The following is a 24,935-nucleotide window of genomic DNA, read 5'->3' as shown; positions in this document are numbered from 1 at the left end:
CCAACCACAAAGACGTATGTGTGCGTGACCCCAGAAATTGACTTTAAACCAGCAAACTGAGTTCCATGTGCATCACACCCTATGCTGCCCACATTCGGCACCGGCAGGTGATTTTCATTCGTCAGTATTTGTGTATGTGTGACCGGGACCTAATACTTTTGGAGGATCTGCATACATCTGCTATGGGAAATTACTATTGGTCGGGGTCCTGGGCCTTTCGTACCCCCTCAGCCAGCAAGTGGTTCTCAAAGTTTGCACAGAAAGTAGTGGAGCGATGCAGACTTGGTATTTTCTATCTAAGTGCATAAAATTCATGGAAGGTTAATCACTTTATCATTCATGGTTGTGCAGTTGGTGCTCTTAACACATTTTTCCGTAATCATTTTATTTATAGATTTGGAATATGTTTTTAAGTGTTATTTTCAGGCCAATCCCAAAATTCCCAGTAGCCAATTATCATTATAATGGAATGCAGGCACAGCACCCTCAGCAATAACATATCTCACCTGCTATCAATAGCTCCCATGTTCTCCTACGGTGGGCCGTGCTCCCTGGTGTTGACACAGTTGGTGTTTGTGCAGATGACATTGATGACTATCAAGGGCAGACCGGGTCCCTCAGGCCGTCAGACGCTCTGTGAAACCGCCAGTACAGTACGGAGGCACAGCCCACTCTGCGTAGTGGAAACTGCTGACCGCTGTGAGCGAGAACACACACATCGAGGCCTGTACACAAACACATGTATGTGGGCAGTAAATGAGCCACATTCACAGATGGAAGGGGTTCCTGTAGTAAAGTGACTGTAGGGAGATCATAATGAACTCTTGGAAGACATGTCCAATCGTTTTTTCAGTGTTTCCTCCTGGAAATGATTCATACTGTAAGCGAGGAAGAAGGGCATTAACATTTCCTTTGTTAAGAAGGTGGTTGTTTACAACAACTTAAGATCTGCTGTATCTAAAAAAAGGGAGGATAGATTGTCAATTGGCCTGTATGGATAAAAAGACACCTAAGGCAGGGGATGTAAGTAGCATGTTTATCACTTGAAGGAAAAGAAAGATTACAGGTGTTTGTTAACACTGAATATCTTCTCTTTGATTAGATCGTTTGAGTGTGTCAAATATGCTGAATTACAGAGAGTTTTCAAGGGTAATGAAAAGGTTTCGCCTCTAGTACAGCTCCCCTCATTGTGGGAGCTGTGCTCCTTTAATTTCAGGTTTTTATTTCACTCATTCCTATGTAATTTGTGTTTTTGTGTCCTGGCATTACAGACTTCAAAAAAGCACACAATGAGAAAATGATATTTAAAAACGAATGAATGAATGTGTCTGCTTCTAATTGTGACAGATTTCTTCACCTCAGACACGTAATATGTCTCAGAGTTTTAGTGGATGTCTTTAGCTGTTGCAGAAGACTTGGATGCAGAAAGTAATAATGTGTTTGTGTCTGTTTTTGTCCTAGTTGGCGAGACGTCGTTAAGTCAAGCAGTCCCCTGAGAGGTAAGGATTTCATCACGCACCATTTCAGCTCCTGCTCAAGCTTTTAAAACACCTGTTGATCGCATCAACAGCGCAGCTCTGTTTTGGGTATTATTTTACGCCATAGCACAGTTGATGGGAAATAAAATGAAAAGAAGTCTGAAATGTAGTGTGGAGTAGAGTTTTGGTCTGTCGCCTAAACGCCTCCGCCCTAGTCTTTGGTTTTCTCAAGGACACAGAAGGTAAATGGAAAGTAACAGTGGGCTCTTTTTCAGGAGCCTTGAATAAATGACACGGCTTTGGTCAGTGGTGAGCTTACAAACTGCCTCTGGCTAGACTTTTTTACTGTGTAAAGGAAATAGTGACAGGCCTCTCTCGCTCTCTCTTTATATGTATCTCTCCCTCCCTCCTTTGCTCACTTGTCGTCAGGAAAACTAACCAGGGTCTTGTTTTTTGCATTATGACTTTTAACAATCATTAATACCTTTCACATCTTAGCTTGCTCATTTAGTTAAATTATGTAATTTTTCCCAATCTGCGTGGTTGAGCCCATTCGAGTATTTTTTTCTGGGATTGTAAAAACTTTCTCATTTATTTGGAATTTTTGCCATCTGCCAGTAGCTCTTGGAAACCACGTTATTAAACAAATACGGTATGGATGAATTGCCGGTTGAAGTCAAAGAATGACAAGTGACACTACGATACAAAGTGTTGCAAAGGTTGGGCTGTTTAAGTCTCCTCTACCACGACTTTTGTTTAGCTCCTGAATGGTTTCACATTCACGTTTCTTCTGCCGATCACTTTTGTCTTAATCTTTCATTCCAACACCTTCAAAAACCTTTTGAGCCATGCTTTTAGTCAACAGTAGCAGCTCTAAAGTAAGACTCTCAATTAAATAGTTTTTGCAGCATATACCTGCACAGGTCAAGCTGCCATTCTTGATTTTCACTTTTTTGAAAAATGTCCCCTCTACCTCTTTAGACAGTTCCCTTGTAAAACTCTACTGAGACAACCATCATAATTTATTGCTTTAGTAACATCTCATTCTTTTTCTGGTTGTACCTGTCATGTCTGGCCTGTTTTTCTTTAGTCTCTGTCTCCATATCTGTAGGGTCAGTATGTTCACTTCCAACTGTCAAGCGAAGCAACTTTGGAAATCCAAGTAGAATCTTGTGTGATAGATAGATTGGTCCGGTATTTTAGTGTCGAGCTATTTGGTATTGGTCATCAGTGTTTGTGACACATACCTCAGATTTCTAATGCACTACAAAGTACAACTGTACAATATCAACAGATGGGTGTAACAGAGGTGCATTGGTACAGATATTTTTTGTCCAAGACACATTTGAGTCGTTGTATTGTATTTTATTGATTGGATTGACACAGAATTAAGCTAATAATGTTAATATCTCTTATATAGACGTGGCTGCCTCAAGTATATGTATTTTGTGATACTGGAAGAATGTAGCAAACTTTTCTACTTCTGTGCAGATTCTCTAATTCAACTTACTGTATTTAAAGGTACATTGAAAAAGATGATGAACATCATTTTGAGACATTCTTTGTGTCTTTGTGAAGAAATGTTAAGTTGCGCAACTACTTGGGAGTCTGCAATATGCTCTTTGGATCTGTTCTTGTTTCACTGAATCTCCCAGCCAAAGTCTGAGTCATCCTCAGCCGATAAGTAAAGGGATCCTTTGGTATGTTTGCTGCATTTTTCCATGGAACTGTAATTTGGACCATTAGATATTACTATGTCAACTATGTCACGTGTATTATAATGCACATGAGAATCCATACTGTGAAAAGCCCTCTCCCTCTGCCCCTCCTCTTTCACTCTCTATTTTTGTGACTCTCTACCGTCTTGTCTCTCAGCCTCAGTGTCTCAGTCGTATCTTACCCTCTCACTCTCCCTCTTTCTCTGTCAGATACTTTCAGAGCATCTCTCTAGTCCTCGCAGTCCCAGGTTGGCAGATCTCCCAGGTCTAGGGCTTGCGAGGTCAGGGGGGGAAAAAACAATGTAGCTCTGCTTGCTGACGTGTCTGATGTGTCAAATACCTCTAGGAGGACTGCTGCAGACCGAGCTAGGCGACAGGTTTTCTCATATCTGGCTACTTTATCCCTGCGTGGGACCATTTGACCCCTCACCAGGTTTAGCTGCTGACAGCTTTAGTTGTGCTCAAGTTGTGTCTGATTGCTGCTGCGGCTGGTGCTAGTTGATGATACTGTGCTTTATATTTAGATTGGTATGTTGGTTGAAAATGTTCTACTTTACATGTCTTTCTGATACGCATGCATGTGTAAGTTTCATCAGGACACAGAGGCTGTAAACAGCAGCAGCCTTGAAGAGGCTGAAATAAGGCTATAGTGAGGCTAAAGAATAAAATGTCCTTTTCAAACTTGTGGTAAATGTTCAATTAAATACAAGATAGACAAAGGTGAAAACACCGCATTATAACTGTCTCTTGCTCTCACATGTTGGGTAAAAGAGACACACTGTTAGTTGCAGGAATGACAGAGGGTTTTAAGATCTCGAAACATTTTCTAAGTATCTGATATTGTTTGTATTGGTAACACATCTCAAATTGATTCAATGAGCATGTTCAAACATGTCAATATTCCCTGTATTATGTTGATTCAGTGTAATTATTAACACTCCCACTAGAGCTGACAGCTCTGTGATTTGGACATGTTTGCCATTTCGAGTGCAAACGACAGCTAAGCCATCTGGCTGAGCTCCTAATGCTCCATTTATAAATTACACCACAATAGAAAGTGGATTAACAGCTGTTGATGTAATCCCTTAATGAGTTTCATAGTGCTTTCTGTGATTTAGTTTATCTTGCACTGATAGCAGAGTTCAGAGCTAATACACACTATTGAACTGAATTAAGCAGTTTGGCCTTTTGACTTGTTTTCATATTCTTGTAATAAAGTCAATCCCTCTTACTCTTCTCTTTCTTAAAAGCTGCGATAATTGATATTTTTTGCCACTTGGTGGCAGCACAACAAGCGGTAAACACGGCCTTATAATATTGGAGCGTTGTTATAAAGTTAATGTGCCAAACAATTGCTTATTTACACGAGCAGTCATAGAGCAACGATATCACTGATTTGGAGTTTTTGTCGAGCTGGTTAATGTAAGTCCAATATTCATTCTCTTTTAGCTCTGTGTTTGTTCTCCACTCAGACGACCTGTCCCTTTAGCTGCTTAATGCTGCACTATGTTCACTAGCTAGTTGCTAGTTAGGTTTTTTTTTTTTTTTAACCTCTGTCAAGGAGGTTATGTTTTCACCAGTGTCCATTTGTTAGTTTTTTTTGTTTGTTGGTTTGTCAGTGAGATTATACAAAAACTGCTGAACGGATTCCAACGAAACTTGGCTGAAGGATGTGTCTCGTCCCAGAATAGACCGTATAGATGTGAATACGGATAAAGGGATGGATCCAGGATTTTTTTTTCTCCCTTTCTTTGAAATTGCAAGATAGGGTGTTTTTCAACATTTCCGTTAGTTTCTCAGGGAATAATGCATGGATCTTGATTTTAAAAAAAAAAAGGTGCATAGTATCTTTGAGAGAGTACAATTTGATGCTGATCCTAAATCTGGTGACCTAGAATTATGGTTAAGCAGTTATGGGTGGTTTAAAATTTACAGTGGTACAGGGGGATTGAGTTTGATATTGGATTGAATTAAAGGAGAGTGTGAACCATAAACAAACAAAACAAAAACATACAGGGAACCACCGCAGGTCTTGATCTAGCCAGGGCGTGCATTTGTTTTTGAAGCAAGTAATAAAAAATCCAACAACACATTTTGAAGACTATTTTTCTTTTTTAAACACAGCTGTGGCTATGTGAGATTACTAAGTGTAATGTGATGATGGTGAAACGTACTAAACTTTGTCTTAGTGCGGTACCACCAGACTACAGGGTCGTGTTGTCAGGCTGTGAGACTCCTCAATTCATACTCAGCACTCCGCCATGAAAAAATATTTCAATTTTAGGAATTATTCCACCTGAATAAGTTGGAATCCGACCCGCTGACAGGAATTAAGATTCATTATAAAAACTGTATAGAACTAGACAAGCTATGTAGGTCGTATAGAGGCATAAGTATTAAACTGAAAGTTAAATAACCAGTTCAAATTTTCTTGTAGTACATTTAATATAAAATATTGCTATTAGCAGCATGAAGTCAGACATCCTTTCTTTCTCTTTCTCTCCAGCTAACCATTCCTATAAACCAGTCAAAGAGCACTTGTTATCACGTAAAGTAGTCCAGGTGACATAAGACATACTGTAAGAGGGAGTAAGAAACAAAGAAAAAACAGGCATTCCTGAGAGTTTAGAGGGTGTCTGCAGAGAAAAGAAGGCTGCAAAGACAATTTGAGGACCCAAGCAGAAAATACAAAGGAAGAGAAAAGAGATATTAAAACCACATAACTGCTAAACCGTTCAGCGGAGGAGGGACGCTAAGGTCAAAACTTTTCCATCGGTCATTTTATTTCTCTGTAAGGTTTATTTGTCTTCTTTCCTTTTCTCTTACTTTTTTATTCTTCTACCTCCAGTATAAGCTCCGCTCAGTTTTGGTCTCTCTGTGCTTGTCATCTAGCATCCCTCTGCCTGCCTCTCCCTCTCTTTCCCTGTCTCTCGCTCTCCTCTTTTTACATTTCCTTCAGTAAGACAAGCTGTCTTCTACTCAGCAGGGCAGTAAAGAGACGTCAGCGTCTCCCTTTGCCCTCATTTAAAGTCTCCTCATCTTCTGACTTTGTTAAATGCCTCAGCATGCAGCCCGGTCCTGGCTGCCTCGCCATGTTGATGTCATGCACCTGATTGTAATGTCATTCATAGTGAGTTTTTACAGAAGGAAAATGAAGTCATTGGCTTGTTGGGATCTGCCTGCTCTTATTTGTGTAGCAAAAGTTCATAATAAATTGCCTTTTGTTGTTGGCCCTCTCAGGCCCTATTGGAAGCAATAATGGCAGAAAGAAAATAAGGGCGGCATAAGAGAAAACACAAAGACATGTTAATTACAAAACAAAGCAAGCTAAAAATAGAGGAAAACATTATTATAAAACAGATCCTCATCCCCACCTGCTCATCTTGAATGCTTGGGGAAGTTCATCAGCTCTGTGACCTGAGATGCTGCTATGACTTCCTGGCTCCTCTTCAGTCATCTGGATGGCATCACAGCTGCTCTTATCTCTCGTCTGGTTCCAACCACGCACACATGTCCGCCCACATAACTGTGTGTGTGTAGACACATACGCAGTGGAGTTTGCCAAATTCATCAGGGATCAGTGATTGTGGAAACTCCTTTGCCAGATTTCCAGTCAGGGAGGCACGTTTGTGTGATATTTTCCACACATCGACTAATAGTTCTTGAACTAATAGATCGCAACTTTTGTTTTACAGAAAGTATGCTAATACATTTTTAGTTATTTAATTTGCAGCTTAGTACAATCATTCTCAGAGACTGGGTCACAACCCACAGATAGGTTGCAGAAGATTTTATTTGGATATAAAATAAATTTTACTGTTTATTTCAAATTTATATCCGTAGTACATCTTTGAGCCCCGTGAGGAGAGCTTGTTGGTATTATCCGGTGCTTAATTGGTAAATCAGGAGGTCTCGGAGGACAGACAGAGTACTGCTCCGGCGGGTCAGAGAGAGAGAAAAAGTCACAGAACACATCAAAAAATGTGCAGTGCCTGGAGAAGATTTTTTAAAAATTGGATAAAAAATTCTTCCAAATGGGCAAACAAGCACTCGCCTCACTGGGAAATTAAAGAAAGAAGTAGAAGAAGATTTATATTGTTCTCTGGTTATATCAAACTATCTCTTTGGAATGGCTGGTTGACCTATTTAAGATAATATATGGTGATGTGGAAATGGCAGGAAAATTAGTCAGGAATGTTTATTTATGCATACATTCGCTCCTCATGTGATTTTAAGGCCTATTGTGAATTGGGTTGCAATGGTTAGTCATTTTGAAAAAGTTTGGAAAACACTGGCTTAGTTCACGACAATTACAAGTCAGATGTTTTTGTGGATTGTGGTTTGAAACAATGATTTAAAATGCAGAAATTATGCTTACTGGTGCATTTAAAAGGTACAGACTCATGCAGAAGTCCATTATAACTGTGGGAGATGGTTGCAGTTGAGGATCTGTGCACACATAGTGTGTGTATATGTTTTCTCTCCTCCAGATGCATCCTAGACAGACATGTCTTTGCCTCTCAATTGCTTAATCCATCAAAGACCAATCAACACCCATGCTAAACTGGCTTCAGTTTAGAGACTACTGCACGAATCAGCAGGACAAAGGAGGTTTTGAATTATACACATTTTTACTGCAGAGACGGGCAGCTGTTGGTGGGTACAGGCCTCGATACAGAAACATTAAAAAGACTGCAGGCTTCCAGCCAAAGTGATGGATTTTATAGAGGGTGGAAACAATAAAAGGCGAGCAGTTCTGGGAGAGTCTTTGGTGTAAATCATAAAAGGCTGGGAACATCTGACATGGATAATCGTATAATGATGTTCAACCCAGCCCTCCAGCATGAGATGGGTCGAGTTTATTACAAGTTTATTCCTGTTAATCTTGTATGATGTGTCAGATTTACTGACTTTATGGTGATCGAATTCAGATGAGTAAAACAACACTTTTTTAAGCCATTTTAGGTTGTGTTTTTGTTGTGTAATGTTTGGTTCAGTCACCATGAGATGAATCTGAAGAAGGTCAAGTTCACACACACACACACACACATGGATTTGTGGTGACCATATGCATTGATATTAATCAAACAGGGACTGACACACACTGATGTGTAGTAACAAACTGTTTTATAATCAGAATGGGTGTTTCCCTGATAAATAACAGCTGTCTGCTCAATGACTCATCAGTCCTGACAGCAGGCATTTGGTTTGTGAGTGTTTGTGTCTATGCCAAGATGGTGCATGTACTGTATTTGGTTTGTGTTTCACAGCCATATTTGATACGATTTGTTGGCCTCAGTTTGCAGTTGTGTTGAGATCTAAGACAGAGCTCTGGTCTCGCTGCAGCGGTCGTATATCTTTAGCTTTACGGCCTTCTGTCTGCATGCCATAGTTTGGTGGTTAAGCTTGTGTTGTGGGCCACATGGTGTGTCTTGTAATCATTAAGGCGCATCCCAATGAAATTCAGACTGGGTGTATGTAGCCGCATCTTGACCACATACACAAATGCATGCACACACACACACACACACACACACACACACACACACACACACACACACACACACACACACGTAACGTGTGTATGAAAAAAGCTGCAACTTCCTGTGCTCATGAACATACACATGCAAGTTTTTAATCATACTCATATATACGTTCAGCCATATAGAACTACAGTGAACACACACACACATTCGCTCTCAGCTCTGGTGGCCTGTAGGGCTTTTGTAGTGCTGAGAGGCCACAAACGACAGCTTTGTGTTCTGGGAGGCTGGGAAAGTTGGACTGCAACACACACTCACACACACACTCTCTCTTTCACACACAGACACACACACACACACACACACACACACACACACACACACACACACACACACACACACACACACACACACACACACTTTGGCAGTGTCAAAGCCGGTGCACAGTTCTGCCCGGCTCAATAGGCGGATTCATTAGAGCCTCCTCATGACACTAGAGGAGAAAATGGACTTGCAGTAAAGGGAGGACGAGGAGACGGGAGTGTTACGGCTCAGCACTCTGCTGCTGAAGTCTGACGTGACCTGACAGTGTTCAGGGCAGCCTTGAAGGAAAAATACACCCTAAAATACTTGTTTTTTGAGTGTTATGTTGTGTCCAGCTCTGCATTCCCAGTTTAGCACTAGCAGCGTTAATTTAATCAGTGCAGACTATATAATATTTATTTGTATTGTGGGTATGATGAGTTGCCTCTTCCTTACCTGACTAGGTTTTTGGCAAAACTTTAAAGAGACAGTTCACCCCCAAAATCAAAAGTACCTTTTACCTGTAGTACCATTTATCCATGTAGATATTTTTGGTGTGAGTTGCTGAGTTTTGGAGATATCAGACGTAGAAATGCCTGCCTTCTCTTGAATATAATGGAACTAAATTGCACACCAAAAAAATGTCCCTTTATACAAATCATGACCTTCTTACTCAAGATAATCCACAGACTTTGTTGTGAGCAGTTTCACACCTGCAGAAATGTGTGCATGTACTTGGCAACGCCCACCAAAATTAACTAGATGGATGAATAGCACTACAGGTAAGTGGAAAAATATGTATATCTCTTTTTGGAGTGGGCTGTCCCTTTAACTTGTAATAGGCAAGCACAGCCTCAGGATCTCTCTCTCTCTCTAGACGTATTATAGAGAATTTCATGACTAGCCTCATTATAGCTGTCATAAAATCGCACCATGAAACATCATTCTGCTTCATTTTACTAGCTGCACATCCAAAAAACCTCACAATTTAGAGGTTACTGACAGCCACCATTACACATCATTATTCACAATGGAGCCATACAATGATTCACAAATATTTACACTCTTCAGTCATTCTGTCTGCATGCATAAAAAACACTATTCTTTCCAATAGCTCATCTCTAATTAATTTCATTTGCTCTGTGGGAGAGATTTTCTTTTGTATTTTCTGAAGGAGGTTGTTTTTATCTAATATCATCATTACTGAATCTGGCAACCGGCTGTGGAAATGTGCTGCGGAGTGGAGTGTCGTAAGTAACGATGCTTGGCAGTGAGCTGTGTTTGTCTGGATCTTTTCCTTGCTGTCTTCACTGGAGCCAGGCAGACTTAAAACCCCGGCCTCCTGTCGGCGAGGGACTCTCACAGCCCGAACCCCCTCTTGGATATGTGTGAGATTTTCTTCATGTCTTAACACCCCCCTCTGGACCATGCTGGGAGATAAGGTTGAGTTTTTATATTTTTACGACCTGTTGTAGGTAGATGACATTGCTAAACCTGACATCATTATTATGAATCTACCGACATGAGACAACAGGCCGTCATTGTCATATTAAGATTTTGATTATTAAATTGTGAACTACCTCTGCAAACATGTTCTAAATTTAAGTCCCTGTCACAGTGTGCATTTTTGCCATAATGAGCACCTCCTGACCCTGTGGCAGACATGGACTCATTAGCTGAAACACCATGTTTACCTCTGTCACATGGTGTTACAGTCAGCATGGGGAATTAAAGAGGAACCCCCCCTCCCCAATTCAAATAGGTCAAGAGTCTCCACACCCCACGCTGTGAGGGGAGGCCGCCTCAGGACTCAGGACTGCAAATAAACAAGGACAAATACATCTGGATGATTAACAAAGCCGAGCGCTTGGGGCCGTTTTGTTGAGTTTTTATATTATAAAATATGACGTGAATCCATTAATTATTTCTTAAATGTCGTATTTTGTCAACATCTAGAGCTGACTGAGTTAAATCTATAGTGCATAAATAATAGATACGTACAGTTCCAGGCTATTATCAGCCCATGCTCTGTGTTGCTATACAGGTCCTTTATTCCCTTCTGCATTACCTGCATGGCTCATATTTCTTTACATTTATAACAGCCAGCCACTTTGACAGTCCCTCCTGCACCAGCTTGACTGTTGCTGGATGCAGGCCAATAGGCTGCTGCAGGTGAATCCTGGCTCTTCCTCTGGGTTTTTACAGAGGATTTGAGCTCACGTCAGCAGTTGCGTTGCTTCTCTATCCTCTGGTGTTTGCAGGGAGTAGAAAGGGTTTGTTCACTCTGCATGCACAGAGGTGGAATCTGGGCAGAGACTACAATTTTTTTAACCACTCAATTGATTTTTGGGTACATGTTGTTCTTTTCCAAAAGAATATTTTCTGACACATAAAAACAACTATTGTATGATTGTATCATTCTTGTGTATGCAGCAGTTCTCTGGGTATGGCTTTTTCTACCACCCCCGGCTGTGTATTTAGATGTTTTATCTTAGGAAAAGCTACATATTTGTCACATGCAACAGTGGAAAGAATAAGATGCATGTTTTGTGGCTCCAGATTTAGCAAGAGTATGATTTAAAAGTGTGTGTTTATGCAGAGATGCCGCAATACAGCTGCAACGATAACTCTCCACTGGGGCTGCAACTAAAGATGATTTTTTTAATTGTTACATTATCGATTCTTCAACTAGTTGTTTGGGCTATAAAATGTCAGAAAAATGTCGATCAGTGTTTCCGATGTCCTCGAATGTCTTGTTTTGCCCTCAACCTGAAGAAGTTGACTCTTATAGAAGAATAAAGAAACCAAAAAATATTCACATTTAAGAAACTGGACTTAGAGAATTTTGTCTTTTTCTTAAAGAAATTACTCAAACCAACTGGAATCAAAGTAGTTGGTGAGTAGTTTAATAGTTAACAACTACTTGATTATCCATCAATCGTTGCTTTGAATAGGCTGTGTAAAAGTGGCTAGTTACATACAGCAGCATGATGATGCACTATACCCGTGAACACGCAGTTGTTGAGTCTTCAGTGCTGACTTGAGCAATATTATGTCAGGATCTTTTCATGGTTGGACGCTGACAGACAAGCGCTTCACAAATTGATGATTTATAGTGTATGATTGTTACTATGGTATGCACAGATCACATGTACACACATAGGCGAAGATTTACAACTTTAAACTGACTTCAGCGCTCATCCTGCAACTAAAACCATATAATTACCTACATATGAGTGCTTATTAATGTACAGTGTGCACATACCGTCTGCCTTTTGCAAAGTGCACTACTCCATCTTTCTTCTTCCTCTCCTTAAAGGAGGTATTGCAGAAAGTTACAACTAGCAATCCCACTCATAAATAATCTAGACGTGCATCCCTTTTTATCCCATGGAGACTGCAGGGCCCCTGCACATTTCACTCAAATATGTGCTAATGTTAGACCAGGCATCCAGCGCCGGCTCTGCTGCGGGAGGCCAGAGGGCGAGGTTTATTCTGGGACAGGTATGCACTGTCTGAGAGAGCAGGAGGGACACCGTGAGAGAGGATGTGGTGCTGGTTCTTGTGTTTGATGTAAGACAATGCTGGACTATGCAGGTTTGCGATTTTTCTGCAAACAGGAGCCATTAGCTGTCAACTACAACAGGCAGGGTGCCGTTTATTCCAGTACAGATTTAACACACCGCAACTAAATAGTTTCCAGTGTGGGAGATTCACTGCTCCCAGCCCTGACGAGGGATTGATCCTCTTGTCGTAGACATAGTTTGACAAACATAAAACCACACTCACCGCACAGACAAGCAGAGTAAGCAGGGAATCCCTGCCACTTAGAGATTGACAGCTGGGTATACAGTAGCTCAGCCAGAGTGTGTCTCCCCATAATCCCCCCTCTCTTAGCTTGAATAATTGATTCTGAATTGATTTAGGCTCAGCTGGCTCACTTGCCTCTTCTGCCGGCCTTGGACAGTAGCATGTATTTTTGCTTCCTATAATTATTGTCTGCCTTGTTTCTGTGCTAGTCAGCAATAAAGCCAGGCCTTTATCCTCTAAATGGAAGCGCCTTGGAGGAAGCACCAATTAAAAATTCATTTGAGATTTGTTTGTTGCTCCTACTCACCATAAATAACACACACCATCAATTTGCCTTTACATGAGGGACGTTAAATGTCCTCTGATGCCCATTTTAATTCTTGTAAACAGCCCTTGGAAACTTATCTTCCTCAACAACACTCTCCTCACAATCAGTTGAAAACCCACTAATGAAACAGTATCGATAAAAACCTGCAACGTGGTGAGTGGGATTTGTTTTTCTCTGCTGAGAGCGCACATCCGTTATGCAGAAATGTTCGTTAGGGAACATGGAGTGAAGAAATGTGAAGATGCCTCCACAGTTGACCTTTGCATGGACAGCTGAGTCAGTGTGAAGTCGGTGAGTGAACCTTTCACATGCTAATTTAATGTCATTCCCCTGGCCTCTTTTATATCACCCCAGTTAACAAATTGACCAAGTGTGACAACACTAAAACAAATTAACTATCCTCTCAAATCTGCTCAACATTATTGGAGGGAATATAGTCCCCACTATGTCCACCATTGGACTGATTTATGGTTGCACGTAGGCTCTACGCAGAGCTGGCACTGCAACCTGTGCGCTGGCGTGTCTGGGTTGCTGGCAGTGGTGAGTAGATTGCCAGCAGTACTTTTCCCCTTTAAACACACTGACCCATTCGGCTTGTAGCTGATTCTCTGTGCTAGGAAGTGTCTGTAGGGCGAGGCGCCTCTCCATACACACCAAGCTTGAATTACTTGGTTTCGGCAAGCTGGCGTTTGCCACCGCTGCTTGTGGAGGGACAGCCTGGTGTTCGGGCATCCAGCCTTTCCACTTTCTCTCCCTCAGAGACACAGCGAATAGCTGCTCTGGAGGAGTAGTATAACCAAGTAGAGCAGCAGCCAGCCAGTCAGCAAGGACTGCAACAGCCGATGAGTGTGGTGTGTTTACTGGGGAAACTACACGTCGTAATCCCTGGTATAAGCACCGCAGCTAAGCACTGGAGGCATATCAAGCCACGGCACAGGCAACGGGGTATAGGGAATGCACCTATGCATGGCGTAGATTCAATGCAGAAGCATAATCAAGCTATAGAGATGTCCCCTTGTGATTGGCTCACAGAGGATGGATATTAATACCAGATCTGAACAGCCTCTCTGTTTCTACAGGCTAGCTTTTTTCCCCTCAATGCAAAGCTGAGCCAACTGCTTGCTGACTCTCCCTTCATATTTAGCATGAGGGCATAAAAGTGGCATCAATTTTCTCATCTCACTCTCGGCCAGATAGTTATTAAGCATATTTCCCAGAATGTAGAACTATTCCTTTTAAAGGATGAAGCGAGGTTTGGCTTACCGATGTATTCGTTGGAAAAAGCTGACATAAAATTCAGTGACTTAATGTTTAATGCAAATTGCCCACTTTCTAAATACCAGCACCTCCCTTCTGTCTTTGTTTTGGTCAAATTCTCCTCCAAACTCTTTTGTGTGGAGGCAGATTCCTCACATGAGGAGGTTGTTAAGCTGCTATCAGGGAAAGTGCTGGACGTCTTTTGGAGGAGTAATGGGGAGGGAGGGACCCTTTAATGGAGGGAAAGTAGGGGAAGGTTCTCTTGTCAAAGCTTGCTGAAAGAAACTGTGGGGTTTTTTTGTGCCTCGTCGAGCACTTTGGAAAATTTAGCAGCAGAGGATGGAGAGGAGAGGAGAAATTTAAATGAAAAGTTTGATCCCAAAGGAAAGGAGGGGTGGATAAGTTTGAAGAAAGGGGTAAAAAAATTGAAAGAATAGAGACAGAGAGAATACATCCAATGATCGTATTTATTTCAGAAGATTTTCACTTTTTGTTTCACTTTGATTCATTGATTTTCACTTTAGTTGTGAGCCAATGAATAAAAACTTGTCAACAAACAAATAGCTAAGAATAAATCTTTGAAAGTCTTTTTTCACAAAAGATCAGTGACGCACCCCGAGGGGAAAGCACCCTGTCATCTCACTCCTGTGTTCGTGTGTGTGTGAATTTAAATCAGGTCTGACCCTCCCCCTCCCCCTTCCCCTCTTCAACCCCCACCACCATCACTACCCTCTGAATCCACAGTTTCCCCCCCTTCTCTGCAGACTGGCTAGTCCTCTGCAGCTCCTGCAGCAGATAAGTTGTGTTTGTCTCTGCACAGAACCAGATACAGCAGAGCGGCTCCTGCTTCAGTCGGGAAGGAGAAAAAAAAATACTGTTGGAGGGGCGTGGAGGAAAGGGGGCAGCCGGCGCAACAGTTTTACACTGCGTTCAGCTACAATGGGAGAGGCGTGTTAGAGGGAGAGAGAGTGAGAGAGAGCAGTAGAGGCGGAGGACTCGCTGCAGTGCAGGTGGATCACAGTGAAGAGGAAGGTTCGGAGGCAGCACTCTAATTGGCTGTCTAGCAGGTTCGTAGTGCAGTTTCTTTACAATGCTAGCTGATTGTTGCATGGTTTGTGCCTGTGTGTGTGTGTGTGTGTGTGTTCTGTGTCTGATATAATGGATGCTGTGTCCTCCACCATCAGGGCTGCTATCTCACTCCCAGAGATGACAGTACCAAGGGGAAAAAAAGACACAAATATGTGTTAAGTTCGAGCTCGAGGGCATGCATTTTTTTAGTTTTATCCGTGTCTCATCATCTCCTCAGTTTAGGCTCAATGAGAAACCTTGAGCTGGGAGGAGAACAGAAGACTTTCTGCTTCATGCTAAATGAAATAGCAGAGGACCTCTTCCCTCCTTTCAGACGGGTTCTTTTTACTTTGGAGAAGAATAGAGCCGAGAGCCGTGAATGGGCCCGAGATGGCTTTTCTGTGTGCAGAGGAGAGGTGCCGCCCTCTCAAGTGTCAGCATGCTTAGTGGGTTGGCAGCGGGGGGTAGGTGCATGTGCTTGTAGTTTATAGAAGGGGCTGGGGACTATGCATTAATGATAGAGGAGATGTCACCTGTATACTTGTTTTAAACATTTTAAAAGTTTAGTATTTCCAATGTTTCTTCATGTCTTGTGGCTCTTTACCCCCTGAGGGAAAGGCAGAGTGATGCAGTCAAGTGCTTCAGTCGGTTCGTCTTTTCATAGGTGTCTGTTTACAGTGGCTGAGTAGCGATAACGAGCCGTTAGGAGCTGCTTGTTTCTATTTCTGGCTCTTGTTTTCTGGGTGTTCCTATGAAAGGCCCCTTTTCATGCTTGGATAACTGACTGAGTGATGGGAAAGTCTGTGGTTTGGTTGCTCTTTGCTCATGTTGTTATTTGTGTCCCCAGCCCTGAATTTGCTGCTTATAGTTTTTGCTTGAGGTGTTCTGCATGATCGAGGCCTCGAGGTTATGGAGCATTTTGTTACTTCTATTGTGCACCATTTCAGCTCATTGCCTTGGATTATTAGGCAGTGAAGTATCAAGATTGTGGGTCAAGTTGAATCTTGTTTGTGCTTGTTTTTGAGGTTCAACCTACAATCTTTCTGCTTAAAGACCACCCTGCTATACAGTGAAATGAACCTGTGCACTGAGTTGTAATAAGCTCCAAAATGTCAGTGTCATATCCATATAGAATCAACACTGGATGTGTGGACTCTTTCTCATGAGAAACAGAGCTTTTTGTGTTGTCTTGCTCCCTGTCATCTGTTCCTTCTGACAAGCACAGCTGAAATATTTTCCCAGCTGCTGGCAAATTAAGTCTGACTTGCTGTCAAGTTTGTCTTCTCAGTGCCGAAATAATGAAGTCTGATGGATTCACATCAGTGACACCTGCGTCCACAGTGCTGCCTCCTGAAGGCAGTGAGCTCCTCACATGTTGTGTACACACTTTACTCCTGGGTTTCTTCATCCCTCTTTCTGTTTTTGTCACCAAGGAGCACATTACTTACAACTAAAAATCCTTTTGAGAATGTTACAGATGAGCGCAGTCTAAGATTAGGATAGCACAATGCTAAAAGAATGTACTTATGTACAACTTTTGGTTGTATGAGGATGATGAATCTTGTTGCATTCGACTCTGCAGAGGACACGTATTATCTACATACACATCCTGCTTCCATGGCACTTGCTGCCATGGCAATGGCCTCGGTCCTTTAATGAATCCTGAAACGTCTGATCAAATATTTGTCCTGAGTTCTTTTGCAGAGAAGTAATAAAATAGGAACCTTGCATCAGGCTTTGTTTGGTCTTCATCTTTTGGCCATTCTCCGAGGCTTTCTCATTGTTTCAGGAATGACTTTGTGTGCCAGGCCCTTCAAGAAAATATTGCTGCTTCAGGCAGAATGATTTGGAGTCACGCTGGCCTTGATTTCCTCTCCCGAGGCATTCATGTATCCATCTGAATTCAACACCACACGCCTGCTCTCTGGTCAAGGCTTTGAGATATATCTTTGTGTTAAATTAAGACAGATTTCTCACTGTTATATGTGACTTATTGCACTTCAACCTTGGACATGTGGTTCAATAATGTTTTAAAAGTAGCCAGAAGGGATAACTTCTTCCCTCATGCTGAGTCTGCGATGGTGAAGTATTGTCCTGTTGTCTCAATCAACCCCGGTGACCCGAGCACCTCTCCAGTTCCTCTCCTTATGTTTCCACTTTAGGAGGGATGATAGACCGTGTGTGTGTGTGTGTGTGTGTGTGTGTGTGCGCGCACGCACATGTGTGTGATTGAATGACGTGTTTTACAAAGAGACAGGAAGGGGTTGTCTTATCGTTCAAGAAATGGGTGTTACTCTTCTTTCTAACTTGTGTTGTAAATCACTGGTTTATGTAATGGGGCTGTGTGTGTGTGTCTGTGTCTGTGTGTGTGTGTGTGTGTGTGTGTGTGTGTGTGTGTGTGTGTGTGTGTGTGTGTGTGTGTGTGTGTGTATATGTGTGTGTGTGTGTTAAATAGCTTGGCTAGCCTGCCTGCGATTATGTCATACAGCATGGTTTCCAGCTGTCCGAGTCTGAGCGCTTTTAATTTAGTTTTCACCAAAGTCATCCCCGACCACAGTGTGTGTGTCTGTGTAAACTGTATATATTTGTGAGTTTTAAATGTGTGTCTGATTGTTTGTATAAAAGTGCACTCTTGATAAACTCTGTGGAGCGTCACCTGTTGGCCCGCAGAGCCAAGAAATCATTGCTGTCAGATTCTGGCTAATGAAAGTTCTGAGCCTTTTTTTTTCTGGTTCTTTTTGATGATTGTGATTTGGGTCTGATGGAACGCTGCAGTCCAGCTCTAAGTTAAACCAAATGTATTTGGGCTGGGTCCCACTGACGGGCTTAGATGTGAGATTTGACAAAGGACTGCACACATTTCAGCTTGAACGCAGGTGCACACGCAGGGGCCCAAACTCACTGTGATCAGGTTTCTTTGCAGAAAGAAAAACAAGATGATTCTTTACCAGTAATTTTTTTACAGTGAGAGTCATTTTATTTAGTAAACACTGAGGCCTTTCAAATTTCAATGTTCCCATGGATGAAGCTAACTGATCCTCAATTTCCTCCAGACTTAAATTCATATCTAGTGGTTTGTTGATACAGGTTTGTTGTCCTCTCCCACAGATGGTTTAACCATGTAACAGTCATGATACCTAATCAGACTCTTGTAGGACTTTTCCATTCACACTTTTTGCCACGATTGATTTGAGCTCCCATTAACAGTTTTTAAATACGCTGAGTCGCACTGAGATGGACCATCTCTGGAGGTCAAAGAACGCCTGACTGCCTCCAAGCAGGTTGCGATAGGTTTTGTCATCATTCAGGGACAAATAGTAGCTTCCCCTTCCTCTTCATCTTCTGGATCCATTTATGCCATTTTTCCACTACCACTTTAGGCCGCGCTGAGTCAAACCGCGCTGCGCTGATTTGCTGTTCCAGCACCAGTTTTAATGCGCCTAGTTGAGCTGAGCTGCGCCTGTGATAGACCTACCAGAGTAGGACCAAGCCATGGCCGCCTTGCCTCCAAGTGGGCCCAGGTGACGACTCACAACTGCAGCCAACCCATAACAAGCACCCGTCTCCCCCTAAAATCGATACTCAACTCATGTCTGTGCAGGAAACCTGAGCCAAGCTAGCACGTGTATGAAAACGTGCATTTGGAAATGTCTCAAAAAAAGAGGAATTGTTGCTGAGTGGTTGAACTGTTGTTGCTGTACCCACAGTATGTATGTCACTTCCTCTGGATGATACAATCAGATCAGTGACTAAATGATTCGCTTTGTCCAGCTCCTCTCTTTGCCCAGCAGTGGTTTGACCCTTCTGGCCCTGGCCTCCCAGTCGGCCTTGACAGCAGCGAGTTAAAGGCTTGTAGGGTGAAACCAATAACGCTCTGAACTTCACCCGACACTTTATATAGACTGCTCTGGCCAGGTCGGAGTTCATGGGAATGCTTTGCTGAACCTGTCTTCACCCAGTGGCAGGACCTGCTGACATGTTTCTCTCATGACTTGTCTCTAAAACGAGAAGAAGAGAGAATCTGATAGCACCTGTTAAGCTTACCGTAGGTGCTCAATGAACTATTAATGTATTTTCTGATCTGGTGAACGTTATTGTGACTATCTAGACCAGTTACTGAATGCTGCAGGACACCATGAGTAAAAGTTTCCACCAAATGAAATATTAGGCAATATTCACTAGAACGATCAGATGACTCAGGCCTCAGGGACACGATGCAACAGAATCATCAAGATTTCTCCCCCGCAGTTATGACCCATCTTTACTTATCATGGAATTTAAAGTTCCTTTTGCACTCTTGTAATTCACTTTGGTTTATCCCCATCTGTAAATATTACTCCATTCATTTACTGTGCCTGGTCATAAGACATGAAATTTTACTACTTTCATCTGAGCCTGATGAACATTATTATCTGTGTGTCCTTTGCATCTGATAAGATTTCAGTTTCTGCTCAGTCTACCTTTCATCAAGGACAGCTTCCCTCCCTGTCTTGGCAGACTGGTGCTGAGTCACAGGGACCATCATGTGTCTTACACCAGTTCAACTGTTGGAAGGGAGGATTTTCAGGGTTTTTGTTTAGCATCAGCCTTTTATTAGTAGTAGTCAGGAATGCTGAGGCAAACTAGTCCAGTAAGAAACCACTACTTGGCGTCAAACTGAAACCTTTCTTGGTTTTTCGGTAGCTGTGGTTCGTGGGAAAACAGTTTGAAAGGTGTTTTATGAGTTTTTTATTGTAATGTTTAATGCGACGTTAACTTTAACTATAATTGTTAACAAATGCAAGGTAATAGGTGCTAATTTCTCAATTCCCTGGGATAAGTCTTCAACAGTAGAGCCTTCTGACACCCTGCATTCTACTTTGCAAGTAGTAAAAAAGGAAAGTGAGGATTTCAAAGAAAATGGAGAGCTTGTTTTGACAAATTGTTGGTTTGTTCCAGATGTGAGATTTGTCTGCAGGGATTTTCACCTTTGTGTAATGTGATGTGTGCCATGTTGAGGGATAGTAGGAGGAGGAGTGGAGCTCACTGGATGGAGGATTTACTCATCCTGGCCTTGTTGCTTTCTACAGAACTTAGAATTATACCAAACCAACCAGCACAAACACATCTGGGCAAACTTGCAGTACATCCCTGGGATACACTGCAAAACCATACCAAACCTTGTTTATTAAAGTCCAAAAACAATGACTTCATCGTTCAGTGGGAAGCTTTTCTGTCCTTGGCAAATATTGACTCTGGGGGTGAGGAGGCTGGGCACACAGCCTCCCAATTTCCCCTTAAATCTCTTTGTCTTCCTTTCTTTCTTTTTTTTCTCTCTTCCCTCCCTCCGTCCTCCTTAACCAAAACCTGGAAATCATTTATGAAGTCAGGATGGGGTTTCTTTCATCCAGAAGTGGATATTTGAGTCGAGCCCAGTGAGGAGGGACTCCAGTTTGACGTCCCACACCTCCCATCAAGGGAATTGCGTCAGAGTGAATCTGAAGATCTCACTGCTGGAACCAGCTGTGGTTTGATGTTTGGCTATAACCAAACCTAGTTACTAAAGCACAAACTGTTTACCACAGTCACAGTCTCGCAAATCACCAAGTGCAAACAGGTGCTTAACCATACATCAGTAGTATTGGCTTAGAGCTCGAGATACTGTCAGTTCACTTTACTCTTAATAGGCTGTAATACATACATAATACGTATTACTGGGTTGACTAAAGTTAGTCAAGTGAATCTAAAGTGTGAAAGTGAAAATTCATTTTGAGAAGCAGAATGACTTTATGGACTTTGTAGTTTTCTTTTAAAGAGTTTAAAAGAACTATATGTAGTTTCTGACACAAAATTAAACGCTCGTCTTCAGTTTTGCTGATGAAAATCTATCTGACATGACTCAGATGGAAATGTTTACTGATGACGTAATATTTTAAAGTTTTATTCATGTTATGTTTACTCACGTTTGCGGACATCATTCTCCGTTACCTTAAGAACATTACAGATTTCTCTGGGTTTGAACATTGATGGAAACATCAATGCAATGGATATAGAATAATATACATTAGTTGCTTATAAACCTGGCTATCACTATACAATTTTGTCTGCCACTGGGCACACAGTCACCCAGAAAAAGGATGGTAAACTGGCGATCTATTTCTATTATAGACTAAATGATTGAATAAACTCATTTTGTCCTGTGTTGTTTGACTGAGGAAAACTGAAACGATCCAGTTGTCTTTGCAAAGGCGGTGCCAACAATAATACCACTTGGAAACTTGGAAAAGTTGTCTGTTGCCACTTTAAGCAATTTATTTGGGCTATGTGTAGGCATTATATTTCAATGGGCAGCCCCATTGTTTTATATCTGGGCTTAGCTAAAAGGAATGAATTAAGTCATTAAATAACCTGTCATTTAAAGTACTCTCCAAAGGGAAAGAAAAGAGAACTTCCTTGCTTCAGTTCCAACCTTTATCCTCTTTCTGTTCGCTGTGAATCCCTTTAATCTTGAACTTGTGCCTAAGCTGTAAAAATTAGCTTCCTTTCCTCTTGTCTCTTACATTTGTTACAAAAGCTGGACTGTAGGTTGAAGATGACTTATTTGTGCTGTGATTGTACTTTCTCATCCTGGTCTACCTAATCAGATTTATTATCAAATACACTATTTTGATGTGCCTTCTTGCGGTGGTCTATACCTTGTCTACTTCAATAGATTAGGCTTGGGCTTTTATTAGATATATAGAGTATCACGATATTTGCCGTCGTATGCAATGTTTCTCACAATATTTAATACAGAACAGATCTTCAGGCTTTCTATTTTCAAAGGAAAATGCATGCTGAGCTGTTGTAGCAATGGAGGCAATGGGTGTTGATATTTGCAGAGGTGGAAATAAGATCAGGCTGGCGGAGGATACTACAGGCAAATATCTTTGATATAGCAGCATGCATGCAGCTCTTTAACATACAGACACAGAGGACACCAGTTTGCCAATATTTGGGGTATAAAGCGGGAGAAAGTGGTAAGCCAAGGAATATGAATGAGACTACATGTCGTCTTTGCCGTGAGACAATAATATCGTCTGTTGTGATATTTGGGCGCGGCAATATTGTGATGTAAAATTGTGGATAGTAGCCAAGCCTACAGTAGATTTACACATTTAAAACGGATGTTTAGAGCAGACAAATCACCTCATTATATTGAGCCATAGAGGGTCACAAGCGTGGGGGAGTTCTGCTGGTTCACTCTCGACGGCCTGCTAATCAATGTGGGCTTGAAGTTTGAGAACACGGCCCAGATTCCTCATACATGAGAGAGGATGGGGTCTAAAGAGGGAAACGAGGGGAGAAACTAAATCTGCAAGTGTGTGAGCCTCCTGAGTTTATGCAAGGCAGAGAGACGTATCAATTTCATGGTTCAAGGGTTGCAACCCTGAGGATGAAACGAGTAGAGGAGCAGATTGAGAAGTTGGCTGGGAGGTCGAATGAGCCACACGAACAGAAAAAGACCAGTTTGGGATACATGGAGGTAGAAACGGGCGATCGAGTGGGGAGTAGGTGGGAGGAGATGTTATTAATCTCTGTTGTTTTCCCCTCATATTGTCATTTCCTCTGCAGCTGGTCCCGGGTTGAGAGGGAAAGAAAAACACAACTGAGGAGATCAGAAATCTAAACAGTGGTCCTGCCAGTGGGCTGGGTGTTCCCCACCGCTGACACATCTGTAATAAAACACATTGTCTGATTTCGTAATGTGCTGCTAATGAAGGTGAAGAGAAGGCCAGGCGGGAGAAAAATGCACACATGTAATGCAGTCCTTATGTTGAACAAATCAGTGTAGTGAGCCATGGATTCATAAAGTTACAAACTGATTTTAAAGGACAAGATGTACAAACTATCTTTTGATGCACATTCATTATAAATCATACTAAAAGTAGGTGGGTCAGGAATTAGATCACCATAGCTCTGGACTGTTAACTTCTAAACTATTTCACATATAAACTGGTTCCTCTTTTGTTTCTCCACTTCTTAATGGAGCAACAACATTAAGTGTGTCTCAACATTGAGTGTGACAACAGTAATTCCACAGATTTATAGCCCTGGCTTGGCCCTCGACAGAGAACTCCATCAACCCCTCGCCTACTCTCCTGTCAGGTCACAGGAGTTTGACCTGACAGTCTGTGGGTCATGGCCCCATTAAAATAGGTTACATGCTCAACAAGGCTTTTCCCACCTGAGAGTGAGCCTCTTGTGGACCTCAGTCACTGCAGACTGGAGTTCTCTCCCTCTCCTTCTCTCTGTCATACAAACATACACTCATGAGCAATCATGTGTGCACTCATATAGACCAGAGATAATCCAGCAGAGTCACCAGATTTTTATATGACTGTGATGCCTGCAGCATGTCAAACTGTGATCAGAGCTCCTGTTGCTTCAGAATAAAAGCCTTTTACTGTTTTTCAGTGTAAATCTGACTTTTGTTTAGATTTTTGACTTTTTGTCAAGATTTGATTTTCATTTTTCATTTTTTATTTTTTATTTTTAGCGCTCATGACTGTGCTTTTGTTCGACCTGCATTTGGATTTGTAATGATCAACAGATCATTGGTTTTATGCCCTAAAAATGATCACAAACATTTTCAAATTCTCCCTTCAAACTACAATGGTACTGAGAAGAGCGCCTTCACAAAGGGCCAAAAGTTAATGAGGTCTATTGGGCCGAGACCCATCCACCATCCAAGTTTTGTGGAAATCTGTTCAGTAGTTTCTGTGTTATCCTGCCGACAAACCAACCAACCAACAAATGGACAAGGGTGAAAACTTAACCTCCTTGGTGGAAGTAAAGATAGGGGTATTTTATGATAATAGCTTTAGTTTTTCTGGCTTTTTGCAGGTCAGGGTTAGAAAGTTTGAATAATGTTAATCAAAAATAAAGATTCCAGAGTTCAACCAGAAATACCACCTTTCTGAGATTGTGAGAGTGAGAAAGTAAAGCAGTGTTTGGACCTTAAGTTATCTTTCTCCATTCTTCACACAAGTACCATCATTTTTCATGAGTACACCTGAATTCCACAACATCTGATCAGCTGTAAACACTTTTACCTTAAGATGTGGTCATACCTGCTTGTTTCAAGAACATTTAACCCCATATCAACATCTTTTACAGCAATTACATCTATGATATCAGCCTTGGTAAAGGAAATTAGAAAGTACTTGAAAGTAAGAGCACTGACTTGGGATTGAGGCAACACCCCAAACCACAGATGCTTCCTTACACAGGACCTACAGATGTTGGCATCTGGAGACTTTTATAAATGCCGCTTTCTCTGTAGTATCCTGCCTGACCTCAAGTCTTGAGCCAGTCACTTTACTGCAGTGCCACAGCTCAGCTGAGGACAGAGACAGTCATGGTTTGGCCCAGCTTCCAATCAGGACCACAATATCACGGGTCAGTGCAGTTCTTTCATCTACAAGGCTGCGCTGATCACGGCTCCACATCCCACTGTGTGTATAACACA

At 41.9% G+C, this 24,935-nt stretch overlaps 1 protein-coding gene across 3 annotated transcripts in view; it reads left to right on the top strand.

The window, feature by feature from the left end:
• The window catches only part of add3a (adducin 3 (gamma) a), a 115,396-nt gene that overhangs the window by 21,601 nt on the left and 68,860 nt on the right, over nt 1–24,935 (top strand). Inside the window, exon 2 of one of the 3 annotated variants that reach the window (XM_073471256.1) lies at nt 1,462–1,499. The gene's annotated coding sequence lies outside the window, so the exon portion shown is untranslated. Of the gene's footprint in view, nt 1–1,461; nt 1,500–15,318; nt 15,445–24,935 lie in introns of those variants that run through there. The other 2 variants (XM_073471281.1, XM_073471265.1) reach the window with 2 other exon arrangements.

The sequence above is a fragment of the Pagrus major genome, chromosome 1, assembly GCF_040436345.1.
Source record: "Pagrus major chromosome 1, Pma_NU_1.0".
Classification (NCBI taxonomy): domain Eukaryota; kingdom Metazoa; phylum Chordata; class Actinopteri; order Spariformes; family Sparidae; genus Pagrus; species Pagrus major.
Note: the sequence above shows the minus strand (reverse complement) of the source record. Positions and strands in the feature narration are given on the sequence as shown.